This window comes from Ursus maritimus, unplaced genomic scaffold (assembly GCF_017311325.1).
Source record: "Ursus maritimus isolate PB19 unplaced genomic scaffold, ASM1731132v1 scaffold_25, whole genome shotgun sequence".
In the NCBI taxonomy this organism is placed as follows: Eukaryota; Metazoa; Chordata; class Mammalia; order Carnivora; family Ursidae; genus Ursus; species Ursus maritimus.
Genome location: NW_024425008.1, coordinates 45,488,312 through 45,503,075, shown reverse-complemented (window position 1 = coordinate 45,503,075; position 14,764 = coordinate 45,488,312). Strand labels below are relative to the sequence as shown.

Below are 14,764 nucleotides of genomic sequence, written 5' to 3'. Positions count from 1 at the left end.
GTATTTTCTTTTGTGGCAGTACAATATTCTAATCTACTTGCAGATTATTCTGAACACTAGAAAGGGGGAACTTGGTTCCTCATGTATCAACCACCGTTGGGGGGGCCCTGACTGGGAGCCCCCCCCCCCCGCCAAAGCCCTCCTGGATGAAACAGAAAAATTAGGAAAAAAGAGCAGCAGACAGACATTTGGAATACATTTTGTGAATTTTATTTTTCTGTGGAATGAAGGAGTGTTGAAGCCTTCATTTCTCTGTGAGCATAATGAGAATGTTCTTGTTTTACTAAATTAAATCACATTCAGAGAGAATGTTGAACATTTAAAATGGCTGGGAATGTCTTCTCTGAATCCTGATAATATCTGGTATAATTATTCTAAGTCCTTCTGGGGAATGTGGATGGGTAAGATTGCGGAGCTATATTTGAGAGGGGAAATAGAATGAGTAGGATTTGGCCCTGTTGTGATATAGTCCTGTCATTGATTATGGACCATCTTACTCTGTTTTCAAAGATTCTGAAGACCACAACAGTGAGGGTTTGAGGTGAGGATCTGACCATTTCTGTCACTGGGTGGATCTGTGGGAGAAGAGAGAAGGGTTGGTGAAGAGGTCCTTAAAGCCCTCTGCAGATTTCCTTGAGAAGCACAGCGGCAACCCTGGCTAATCACACCCTGTGCCTTCATGTCCACTGGGTTGACAGAAGAAACAAAAGGGTCTGAGGAAAGCTGGCTTGTAGTAAGGACTAAGGGCTTCCTGCTCCACTTCTTCCCTACCATTGAGTCGATGTAGGGAACACTCCAGGACCAAGGGCTCGGTGTGTGTAGTCAGTGTTTCTACCTCCTGGAAGGTTTTCTTTCTTTAGACTCTGTTATGTGATCAATTGTATCTTCTCAAACTTCACGTTGAATCCTTAACCCCTAGTATTTCAGAATGTGACTATAGTTGAAGATAGGGCCTTTAAAGCCAGAAGGAAGTTAAAAGGAGGCCACTAGAGTGGGCCCTAATCTAATCTGAGTGGTTTCCTCATAGCAGGAGGAGAGACACCAGGGGCTGACTTGCACAGTAGACAACCTTGTGAAGAGGCAACATGAGTGCAGCCATCGGCAAGCCAAGGAGAGAGGCCTGAAGAGAAACCAAATCTGTCTGCCCCCTGCTCTTGGACTTCTAGCCTCCAGAATGTGAGTAAATAAGTTTCTCTTGTTTAAGCCAACAAGTCTGGGGTATTGTGTTATGGCGATCCTCTTTTCTCCCACCGGCTGAAAGATCTGTATCAACCTGGAGACTACATGGCCTTGAGAAGTCTCAGTCTCCACTCAGTATTGAGGCGAACACTCTTCTGTTGGTGCTTGCACTTTGCTAACGGGCATCTGTCTAAACTTGCTGTTCTTTCCTTCTCATCAGAGTTATACATGAATGCGGGCCCAGGGGAAAGGACAGCAAAGAAGCCGTTTAAGTTTTACTCAACTTCTTTTTATGGTCCATCCTGAGTCACCACAGGACCACATCCATTTGGTCCAAATACTTGAAAGTTATATAAAGCATCATGGAGTGGTGGTTTTAGCAAAAATGGACAAGATCTTGCAGGCCTACTTATTTTATCTAAATTGTTTATTATATATCTTGCCCTAAGCTCAACACAATACATGTACCACTTTTTCATTCTATAGGCATGAGAACTATTGCTATATTGAACATCTTGCATAGTCTACTGTACAGAGTAGTGGTATGGAGAGAAGCAGGGGAGTTCAATTTAGGTTCTGATGTGAGAAAGCTCAACCCTGTCACCGTTTGTTTCTGCTGTTTTAGATAGCTATAGCTTCCCCACCACAAATGGGGTTGTCTTGAGGACCAAATGCTAATATTGTAAAACTAAACTACATACTATAAATCTACAAATATTTATTCATGTATGTGACTTAAAAAATATTCAGATATTATAATATTTTCCCAAAAGAAAATATTTCCTATAATTGTCTGTTGAGGACTAATCACTTGGTCCCAAATATTTAAAATATCGTAGACTTAGTTTCCTGATCTCTGCCTCCTTGTCTCCCCACTTATGAAACAAGATTACATAACTTATCCTTTACAATGAATAAAATAGCGTCTGTATGCCAGACAATTACTGTAACTGGCGATGAGGTAGTAAACAGAATGTATACAAAAAAATTTCTGGTCCCTCACTTAAAAATAAAACCTCTTTGTGTAGTAACATATAACCAGCAATAAAAACAATTAACTGTTAAATGCTAAAGATGAAAATTCACATGTACCCATAATAGCATTAATGTTTTGCTAGATGTCTAATAAGGATAATATGTTTAGAAGTTATTTGGAATATATATATAGTTTTTTTTCTTTTTAAAATGTTGCATCATGACAAACCACTATTAAAGTTCTGTTTAAAAATTTGTGAATGTGGAGACGCCTGGGCAGCTCAGTCAGTTAAGGGTCTGCTTCAGCTCAGGTAATGATCCCAGGGTCTTGGGATCAAGCCCCGAGTCTGGCTCCCTGCTCAGCTGGGAGTCTGCTTCTCCCTCTCTCTCTGCCCCTCCTCGCCGCTCATGATCTCTCTCTCTCACTTGCTGTCTCTTTCTCTCAAATAAATAAATAAATAATATTTAAAAAACAAACTTTGTTAATGGAAAAAAAGAAAATAAAAAAATAAAAGTTTGTGAATAGGAAAAATATATTTAAAAGGTTTGTGAGGAGTTTAAATTATTAATATAAATATAATCTAACATAATTGTGAATACACCTTAATAATTTAAATATAAATAAATGAGAAAATAATGGAATGCAATTAAGTCATTAGATTTAATTAGGTAGCTCTTTAAAACACCATCACAGAGGGGCGCCTGGGTGGCACAGCGGTTGGGCGTCTGCCTTCGGCTCAGGGCGTGATCCCGGCGATCTGGGATCGAGCCCCACATCAGGCTCCTCCGCTATGAGCCTGCTTCTTCCTCTCCCACTCCCCCTGCTTGTGTTCCCTCCCTCGCTGGCTGTCTCTATCTCTGTCGTATAAATAAATAAAATCTTTAAAAAAAAAAACCCATCACAGAGAGGTGTCTATAACAATTTTGAAGAGGTAATATAATTTCTTTTGGTAATAAAATTTTTATTAAAAAGAATCCTGTGTAGGGAATAATATTGGCATCACAGCAGCATAAGAAATCCCTTATTTTTGTCCCTGTTACCCCAACAACAAAAATTTGGCATTCATCCATGGATAAAAGTGCCTTTGAGGGAGCTGTGGGATCCAGCCCCAGATGCCAAGGGACCTGGGAGGCATCTCACCCACCTGTGTGTCAGGTAATAGGCAGACAAGCATTGGTCCCAGCTGTGGACCCTACTGTGGCCTATGAACCATCTCCAATCCCTCTTGGCTGCTGTGTCCTCTAGAGAACACTGACTTAAACAATCACTCACTGTTGAGAGAAACTTTGTGGACATCTAGATTTCCAAAGGAAAAGTTCCAGCACTCCACTGGAGGGGAAAAACAAAACAAATTTGGCTACGTTTGAGTTGGTAAGAGGAACAATTTGACTTTGCCTGCATCACTCCTACTCCAAGGTGGCCCAGCTCGGGCCAAAACAAGATCTTTCTCGTAAAACCTATGTTTTACCCTGTGGGGGAGAGAGAAAGCATGGGCGTGAACACTCAGTTTCTCTAGCTGTGTGGGATGCTACCAAAGGGGTTCCCATCTCCCTCACCTCATTCAGAGTACTGGATTGTGAGCTATGGGACTGGGGGTGGGTGGGGTGGCAGGAGGCTGGGAGAGCTCTTGGGGGGCATTAAAGGAACACGGATCCAATCTGTGTCACAGATTCCATCAAGAAGCCCACCGTTGACCACTGGGAACGCCTCACTGCCCTCAGGCATCCCCAAGGCTCTGTGTCTCACCCACACATTCTCCCTACCCTATGGCTCCCGGTGTACACATCAGTGGGCTGGCTATGAACAAATGCAGACAGTCAGCCAAATATGTGGGCCAGAGAGAGACCACAAATTTGAGCCTTAGCGCCAGCTTTGGAAAAACAAGAGAGATGCTGTTAGCACTCGGCCTGAGATGTTGAGGCTCCAGAGAAGGCAGATGAGCTTAAGAATTCTGCCACAGAGGGAGCCAGAAGCATGAATAGGTACGCACTTAACAAGGTCTGAGAGAGCCTCAGCATCTCCAGCAGGGCTGACGGCAAGTATTTCTCTCCTGAAGGCAGTTAGTAAAACTGGAGGAGATGACCGCTATTTCAAATGAGAAGACAGCAACGCAAAACTACGAAGAACGTGAAAAATCAAAGTAACATGACACCATGAAAGGATCACTATAATTTCCTGGTAACCAAACCTGAAGGCACAGAGATCTGCAATTCACCAGATAAGGAAATTTAAAAAGTAAAAAAGACGAGAGAAAACAAATGCTGGTGAGAGTGTGGAGAGAAAAAAGAGCCCTCGCACAATGTTGGTGGGAATGCAAACTGGTGCAGCCACTCTGGAAAACAGTATGGAGGTTCCTCAAAAAATTACAAATACAGCCACCCTATGATCTAGCAACCCCACTTCTGGGTATATGTCCAAAGGAAATGAAAATCATCTCAACGAGATATCTATACTCCCATGTTCACTGCAGCATTAGTCACGATAGCCAAGACAACCTAAGTGTCCAGTGAGAGATGGATGGATAAAGATACACACACAAACACACAGACACACACAATGAATTATTATTCAGCTGAGAGAAATAAGTAAATATTAAAATTTGCAATGGTATGGATGGATCTTGAGGGCATTATGCTAAATGAAATAAGTCAGGTAGAAAGATAAATACAGTTGATCCTTGAATGACACGGGTTTGAACTGCACAGAGTCCACCTACATGTGGATTTTTTACAGTACAGCACCATAGATTGGTGCACACCTTAAACCTATATAATGTTATATGTCGATTATATCTCAATAGAGCTGGAAAAAAATACATGTTTGCGTATACGTAGAGAAAATTCTGGAAGGATATATAATGAACTCTTTTTAGCTTAGTGATTTATGATAAGGTGTTAATAGAAGTCAGAATCCCATTCATGTGCTCCATCCTTCCATTCTCCCAAAAGTAACCACTGTACTGACTTACAATAGGAATCACTTCCTAGCATTCTTAATGGCAGTAGTTCTTAAAGTGTGGTCTGCAACTTCCAGGAGCCCCCAAACCTTTCTGTACATCTACAAGATCAAAACCATTTTCATAATAATCCTGAGACATAATTTGCCTTTTCACTGTGTTGACATTTGCACTGCTGGTGTGAGAGAATTGGTGGTGGAGCTGCTGACACCACAGACATGAAGGCAACAGCAGCTGACTGCACGAGCAGTCCTTACATTTCTGAACACCAGGCACATGTGGTTAAAAAAAAAAAAAAGCCAGCTTCACTTAAGAATGTCTTAATGTTAGTTTAAAAATTTTATTAAATTTTGAGCCTTGAGTACATGAATTTTTAATATTCTTAATATTCTGTAAAATCAGTTTATTTTTTCTGAATATTAATTTAATATTCTGGAGAAAATGAGAAAGTGTGCTTAAAGCACGTCTGCTGATTCCTGAGGTACTGTGCTTTTCCTGAAGAATAGTGCATCAACAAAAGCCCTTTGCGGTTCTTGATAATTTTTAAGAGTGGAAAGGGATCCTGAGACCAAAAAGGCCAAGGACCACTGCTTTGTGGTTTTATCACCATATGTGGATCCCTACACACTTTAATTTAGCTTTCCCATTTTTTAACTTGATACACATTTTAAGCTTCCCCTCCTCTTTTTAAAAACAGGAATAACTGACAAAATGAACTTTGGTCAGTTTCGTAAGTTTTGACATCTACCTGTGAAACCACATTCACAATTAAGATCACGAATTTATCCCCCAACTCTAAAAGTCTCCTCATGCTGCCTGATGGTCCTCCCCAGCTCTCCACACCCTCTCCTTTCCTGTGACCTCAGAGACTCACAGGTCTGCTTTCTGTCACTCTACATTAGTTTGCATTTCCTAGAATTTTCTGTAAATCAATCATATGGTATGTAGTCTTTTTTTTTTTTTGATCTGGCTTCTTTCAGTAAGGACAAATTTTGAGATTTATCCATGTTGTGGAGTGTTATTAATAGTTTGTTCCTTTTATTGATAAGTAGTATTCCAATGTGCATGTGTGTGTGTGTGTATCACAGTTGTTTATTCATTCCCTTGTTAATGGACATTTGGGTTGTTTCCAGTTTTGAGCTATAATAAATAAGGCTTCAATGAATATTTATGTACTCATCTTTGTAAGGACATATGCTTTCATTTCTTTTAAGTTAATACCTAGTAATGAAATGACTAGATCACAAAGTAGACGTACATTTAATTTTTTAAGAAATTGCCAAAGACTGTTTCTCAAGGTGATTGTACCATTTTATGTTCTCACCAACAGTGTATGAGAGTTCCAGTTCCTCCATATCCTTGCCAACACTTGGTGTGGTCAGTCTTTTTATTTTAAACTGTTAGGTGTGTGTTGGTATCTCAGTGTGGTATTACCTTGCATTTTCCTAATGACAAATACTTAGCATTTTTTTAATGTGCTTGTTTGCCTTGTATTTATTTTTACTGGTAAAAGTTGTGCTTAAACCTTTTTCCCATTTAAAAGTACTGAGCTATTTTCTTACTGAGTTTTAAGAGTTCTTAAATATTCTAGATGCACGTCCTTCCACTAGGTATATAATTTGCAAATATTTTCTCCTCATCTGTAGTCTTTCCATTGTTTTAATAGGTTTTTTTTTTGAAAGGCAGACTTTTTAAAGTTTTAATCTTGCTGACGTATTAATTAGGCTTTAGGTCAGTGTCTCTTAAACTTTTGTGTACATCTTCATCACCTGCAGGGCTTGTTAAAACAGACTGATGGGCCCCATCCCCAGACTTCCTGAGTTTGTACTCTTGGATGGGGGCCAAGTATCTGCATTCCTAACAATTCCCAGATACCATTGATCCTGCTCTTCCTGGAAACGTGCTTTGAGAAGGAGTCATTTAGATCAGAGTTTCTCAACCTTGATACTGACGACATTTTGGACCCAATAATTCTCTGTTGTGAGGGCGTGTCTTATGCATATAGGATGTTTGGAGCATCCCAGCCTCTGCCCTCCAGATGCCAGTAGTGCATTCCTCCCGAGTCGTGAGAATCTGCTCTGCTTCCAGACATTGCCAAATGTCCTCTTGGAAGGCAAAAATCACTCCGGCTGAGAACCACTGGTCTAGACCCAGGGTTTACAATCTTGTTTCACATTGAAATCACCTGGGGAGCTCTAAAAACCCTTGAGGACTCCACCTTCAAAGGTTCAGGTCAAATCGGCCTGGAGTGGAGGCTAGGCATCCCAAGTTTTTAAAGCTCACAGGTGATTCTACTGTGCAACCAAGCTTGTGACACTACTCGAAAGTCTAATTAGAATAGCTGAGCAGAACCTGTAGTAACCATTGACCTCCAAAAAGAACACAAAGGAATACCAAAGAAAGTGACACCCCACATTCTGAAGGGCTCTCCCCAGAGTGAGGACCTTGATTTCATCAACAATTAGTGGGATTCTCCCCTTGCCTACCTACTCCCCATGGACTCTCTGAAAAGAGCCTTCTTTATGTTCCTTTATAGAAAATAAAAATACAGTTGACCCTCAAAGTGGGGGTTACAGGCGCTGACCACACGCAGTGGGAAACCCATATAACCTTTGACTCCCCCCAAACTTAACTACTAATCATCCACTGTTGATCAGAGGCCTTATTGATAACAATTAATACATAACTTATACGTTATATGCATTTTATACTGTATTTTTACAATAAAGTATCTAGAGAAGAGAAAATGTTACTAAGAAAGTTATAGCAAAGAGAAAATACATTTACAGGACTGTACTGAAAACAATCCCCATACAGGTAGTGCGCCCAGCGGTCCCTCAGATCTGTCTCTTGTTTCAACGGTGTTTGGGCAGAACAGACCCAGGGACACCCCTCTTCCTGCCTCCCACCACCCCTCAACCACTTTTCCAGTCACAGCCTTCAGAACCATCTTCTCAGCCCCCTGAGCTTACAGGACTAGCAACACCATCTTCTGAGCTTAGCTTCCTATTGCCGATCAACCATGAGGCCCCATGTTTGTCAGAATGATTCCAGTCAGGTGGAGGCCCCCACCGCCAGCCGCCCGGTCAACAGGCATCTGCCAGCCTCCTACACCTACCTGTCTCTGGGCTCCATTTCCACGGCGAGGATGTGACTCTGGAAGACGTGGGCCACTTCTTCTGTGAGTTGGCTGAGGAGACACACGAGGGCGCCAAGCCTCTCTTGATGCAAAACCAGCGCAGCAGCCGCGCCATGTCCCAGGACTGCAGAAGCCGGTGCAGGACAAGTGGGGTAAAACCCCCGATGCCATGGAAGCCACCCAGGTCCTGGAGATGAACCGGAAGCAGGCCCTTCCGGAGCTGCATGCCCTGGGTTCTGCCCGCGCAGACCCCCATCTCTGTGACTTCCTGGAAAACCACTTCCTGGGTGAGGAGGTGAAGCGCATCAGGAAGATGTGGACCACCTGACTCACCTCTGCAGGCTGGCCAGCCCCCAGGCTGGGCTGGGCGAGGATGTCTTGGAAAGCCTCACCCTCCCACATGACTGGGAGCCTCCGGGGCCCAGCAGCCCTTCAGGAGCCCCTCTGGCATCCTCCTGGCATTGGACCTTCTGCCTGAGCCTCTCAGGCTCTATGCAGCTTTTTAACCATCCTGGAGCCCTCTCCTAAACCATAGACCAAATGGAAATAATCAGGCTTTCACAGCAAGGGAAAAAAGACCCTAGGAAATTTTTAAAAAATGTGTAAGTGGACCCACGCAGTTCAAACAAGTGTTATTCAAGGGTAAACTAGCTTCTTGAAGAATGTCTACAACTTAGCAATTTGGTAATAAATTATTCGGTTTTTAAATAAAGAACGGTATCTCTAATTTTTTAGAAAGAGTAAAAGAGTAACACTTATGCTAATTACTCAGTAGACACACATGATTCAACTTGATATGTGGACAAAGCTTTGCATCTCTGGGGTAAATGTCTGCACTTCCACTAATTCTCTGGGTAATCTTGGGTAAGTCATTCAGCCTTTATGAAATGTTTTCCTCTTCTGTAAAATAAAGGAGTTGACTAAATGACTTTGAGAACATTTAAGTCATACCAATTCACCATTGCTCATCTTTATTTTATTTGTTTACTTATTTTTTTAAGGTGGGGAGGGGCAGAGGGAGAAGGAGAGAAAGAATCTTAAGCAGCTCCACTCCCATTCCAGAGCCTGATGTGGGGCTTGATCTCAACACCCTGAGATCATGACCTGAGCCGAAATCAAGAGTCAGAGACTTAACCATCTGAGCCACCCTGGGGACCCTCACTACTGCTCATTTTATAAGTTAAATGATTAGAGGAAAATCACTTAAGGGGAAATAGATGGTTTCTTGAATGCTGGATTTTCTCTCTTCCATTTTATAACAGTGGGTGGCTTTCTTTTTCTACTCCTACAAATTTCATTCAACGTGAATCCAGTAAATATAAAGTGTCATGTGCCTGGTCAATCTAAGCTTATGAATCCACATCATATATATTCTTTAAAAACAAAACTTCTCTACCAGGTGTGTGTGTGTGTGTGTGCCTGCAGACTTGTGTGGCTGGAGAGAAAACTTACCTTCTTTATTATTCTTACATTTAAGGTAGTTCCCAAGATTTTCAAATGGCAGAGAAACTAATTTACCAATACATTTAAAGCATATGATAGTTAGAGGGATTCCAATTGCAACAAAGACAACACAGAACATCTGTCCACCAGCAGTTCTAGGAAAAATTGTCCCATAACCTGATAAAAGAAAAAAAAAATTCAATGCCCCTCAAAATATGATAACTTGGTATAATTTGCACATATGACATTGGGCTTTGAGGGCAAACTTTTAGTCATTAGTATTTTAAGAGCCCTAGCATATATAGCACACATTAAAAAACAAAACAAAAAAACCCCCAATAACTCATATTTCATCCTAAGAAAATAATCAAGAAATGTAAGTGAAAACAAAAAAGATTTTTCACAGTATCAGAATTTCAAATTTTAAAAAATTGTAATCAGTGTAAGTGTTCAGCAACAAAGGAGACTGATGGTGTACAATCTGGTATATCAATGTAAAGAAATATTGTGATATCTTTCAGGATTATAATGAAGTATATAAGCCTAGAAAGATACCCAGGACATATTGCTGTGAGAAAGCAGTCTAAAACTGAATACCGTCATTTATATATGAAGAAATTTCTATCACAAAAGGTTGACAGTTAATGTGTACGGAGCTGTGAGATTATGCTTAATTGTTTAAAAATTGTGGTTTTCTATGTATCCTTGTTTTCTACATTTAGCACATTCTACTCTTGCAATTAAACAAGAAAGTGAAGAGCATTTACTTTAGGAATCAACTAATTTTTGAAGTGCACGCTGCTGTTTATGAGCTTAGGCGTTCACTCGGATTCCTTTGACCCTTCTGGTACACTCATTCCCAGGTGCCATAAGTATCAACCGCTAAGGCAGTACTTCCCTCTCTCGAGAATCGCCCTTAGCCCAGCGGAGCCACTGCACATGGGAGATTTGTCCACACCTCATCTTGGGAGGCACTGGTACCAACAGCTGACTGACAGAGGATTATAAAAAACCATTCGTGGTGCAATCCCTGCTTCAGAGCTACTCTGTTGTATGAGACTAATGTATATGGTTATACATCCATTTGTTGATTTATCAATTTTAGATATTTTGTAATTGAAAGATGGGGACTCAACGCCTATAATCACCTTCTTCTTCCTGTTCTCCAAGTTTGATATTTATATTGCCACTTTTCATTCTTCTACATTTGCTTTTGTACTTAAAAAAAATATCCTTAACCCCTGTTTAAATATTCTTCATAAATTCTCGATTCCTGATATTGTACAATAAGGTATCTATATCCCCTATTGTTTTTCATCTTTCTCTCCTTCCCCTCTTAGTCATTCCACATTCTGGTTTCCTTTTCGTATCATTCTCTGGGACAACATTTGCACTCTGCTCCACAGCTACAACCTACCCCATTTGGGGAGTTCCTTATTCTGAGAACTTCCTTTTTTTTTTTTTAAACCTCACTCATGGGTCCTTTTTTGCCCAAGAGTTGATGATACAGCTTGGGAGGAGTGGGAGAAGAGAATTAAATCCCATTTGACTTATTTGGGAACACTTTTCTATCTTTGAAACATTTTTTGTTGAGATGGAGTGGTGGGACAGCTTTTCTTACTCCCCACACATTCTGGTTCAGAGACCATAGTCTTAAGCCAAGATTTTAAGAGACCCAAGTGTAGGGAAAAAGAAAAAAATGTCTTTTTTACAGGGAGCCAAGAGTATTGGCAGCTTCCCTCCTTTATCTTAGTAGACCTAGTTCTGGAAGGGTATTTGGCCCTTAAACTACTACTTTATTTTGTTAAATCTGAGATACCAACCATACAAAGGTATGGACAGTATGTAGGCAGTCCCATATGCAAAAGATTTATAAAATATTTAACATCCTAAATTTAAAAAAAAAGCACAATAAATACCTATTGTGGATATGATGCTTAAGGATGTCATGAAAGAGTTTCAAAAAGTCCAAAAGGAGGCACTAGTCTTATTTCCTAAGGAAGGTATTCCTGATAACATGAGAGAAGTCATCATCTACAAATTAAGAGAAAAAACAAAAACAAAGTTTGGGGTTGTGTAATTTCTATTTCTTCAAGTAGAACACTAAAGAAAATTAGTTCCATTTAGTTGGATTAAAACCAAACCCATATTTAACTGGGTCAAATTAGACATTTGCCTTAGGACCAAGGACAGAAATGTTTATGATGAGAACTTGTGATGGCAAACCTTGTTTGTTTTAGTGGTGCCAAGCCTTTTAGAAGCTGCATATGGGTTAGATATGTGATTATAACAATAGTGTTTGAGGAAATTTGTGAGAGTGATGTATATAAATTTAGCATAACAATTAAAATGTTAATAAAGTTCAATTATTTTCAAGTACTTAGCATATCTGGGTCACAGATAGCTACAGAGAGACTTGCAGTTTAAGCAAACTGAAATCATGAGAGATATAAGAAAAATGATAGAAGAGGACAGTAATATTATCATATCATTGGAGGATAAGAAAGGAGTTAACGACAGGGCCAGCAATTTCTGGGAAGTTTATTATTTTTTTATTTTTAAATTTAATTTATTATTATTATTTTAAGTAGGCTCCACACTCAATGTGGGGCTTGAACTCATGACCCTGAGATTGAGAGTCACGTGCTCTACTGACTGAGCCAGCCAGGCACTCCTGGAAAGTTTAAAATACATAGAATTTTGTTGGTGAAAGAACCTTGGCCAAATAATTTCACAATCTAAACAGTAACAATAGCAGCCTCCTCAAGGGGTCAATGCCTTAATTCTCTAAACACTTCTAAGAAAGTGCAAATACAGAGTCAAGGGAAAGGAATATGGAAGTGGAGAGTGGTACAATGAGCAGAATAATTAAAAGATTTTTTTTTCTGTGCTTTCTGATTCTTTATGGAATGCTTAGAATGAAGCTGATACTAATATATGAAAGCAGACATGAATAGCACAGGAATAAAGGAAGGAAGGAGGGAATGAATGAAGGAAGGAAATTATATGCTGCCTATAAATATAGAATCCCAAATTCTAAATAAAATGATATTAAATAAAATCTAGCAGAGTTATAAAAGAATACATTATGACTAAAAGAATGTACTGAAGTTTAGTAATAGGAAATCACCAAAAATTAATAAAGATGAAAGCATATGTTAATCATTTTAATAACTACAAAAATAGATAAAATGAAAAAGTTTTAGGGAAATATCTTATAAGTTAGAAAGAGGAACAAAATGTTTTAATTTGATGAAGAGTAACTATAACAAACCCCAGAAACTTCATGTTTAATAGTGAAATATAAGAGGTATTCTATTTAAAGTCAAAAGCAAGATAATAATGCCACTATGGGAGTCACAGATGAATCTAACAAAATTAAAACTCTAATATATGTTAGGATATATATTATCCTATGTTAAACATATGTTTAATATATGTTAAATATACATTAAACATAAAATAAGTTTAAAATGCTTAATAAAACAAAAGGAATTAGAGACATGTAGGAATACAATATTATCAAGAAACACCATATAAATTTAAAGAGGATAAAATAGAACTTCCAGAAAGGAAAAATATAATTATCAAAATTAACAATTCAAAACATTAGGTAAGAAGATGGAACCAAAAGGAAAATAAGGGAAGATATATCTTATTGTATTACTGAAAATATAGCAAAAAAGACAAAATAGTGGAGAATGAAAAGGAGGGATTCAGAGATAACAAGAGAGAAATAATAAACTAATCATTATTGGTCATTTTAAAAAAATTAATGAGTTTCCCAGAATTGATAAGAGAAACAGTTGTGAAGATTCAGGAGGAAAACTCCAAGCAAAATAAAAACAAAAGTCACATCTCTACTGTTGAATTAAAACAGCAAAATAGCAGAGATCAAGAGAAGTTCACAGAATCAGAGAAAGTCTCTGATGCCAGAGAGAAAAGATAAATTACCTATAGAAGCAATTAGATTGACAGAAAGCTTCTTAAAAGCAGCTGAAGGAAGCCACAAGATAGTGAAATAATGTCCCCCATGTTCTGAAAGAAAACAATTGCCAACTTAGTATTGCATACTCTGCTAAAATAAATTTCAAGAAAAAATGAGATGAATAAACATTTAGACCAAAACAAAACAATCTAACAAAAAAGAGAAAGAGTGCTTTCAACTAGTAGACTCTCAGGAGAGAAATGTATTAAAGGTATATTTCACTAGGAAAATTATCCCTGGAAGAACCTCTGAGATGAAGAAAGAAATAGTGAGTACAAACACCAATAAGATGTGGGTGAATCAAAACAGAAACTAAGTGTACGATAATCCATATGGGAGTTTTAAAAATGAGATTGAACAAAACCACTGTGGGATGATGTGCTAGGTGAGAGCAAGGATCATGGTCATCAGAGGTACAATACCCCTAGAGACAGGCTGTAATCACGAAGAAGAGAAGCAAACGAAATGAGCACCATCACTGGCCAGATTGTTTGGAAGTAATTTCTAGACTGGGATACAGAGAGGGGGATCCCAAAGAGCACGATGATGTTTGAGTTGGGGAGACAGAGATTGAAGCTGAAGTGGTTACAATTTCTGGGCAGAGTTTCACAGAGGAGGAAGCTACCCAGAGAAAGAGTTCTAGAAGTCTGTACTGAATCTTTGGCTGAAAAACATTGTGCACATGAAAAGGATGAGGGTGGCTCAGTTGTTAAGCGTCTGCCTTCAGCTCAGGGCATGATCCCGGAGTCCTGGGATCGAGCCCTGCATTGGGCTCCCTGCTCTTCTGGGAGCCTGCTTCTTCCTCTTCCAACCCCCTGCTGTGTTCCCTCTCTCGCTGGCTGTCTCTCTCTCTCTATCAAATAAATAAATAAAATCTTAAAAAAAGAAAAAGAAAAAGAAAAGGATGAAACTTTGTGAGGCTGGTCAAAAACAATTTCCCAGGTATGGCAGACAGACTCTCAAAGTGGCCCCCATGGTCTGGTGTTTGTGCCCTGAGGGATTCCCTTCCCTTTGACAGTGGGTGGGACCTGAGATTTATTTCTAGTGACATAGAATATATCAAAGGTAGCAGGACCTCCATGA

The 14,764-nt window shown here is 39.5% G+C and overlaps 1 pseudogene; it reads left to right on the top strand.

The window, feature by feature from the left end:
* The first annotated feature begins 8,133 nt into the window (after positions 1-8,133).
* LOC121105190 lies at positions 8,134-8,778 on the top strand (annotated as a pseudogene).
* Positions 8,779-14,764: the final 5,986 nt, after the last annotated feature.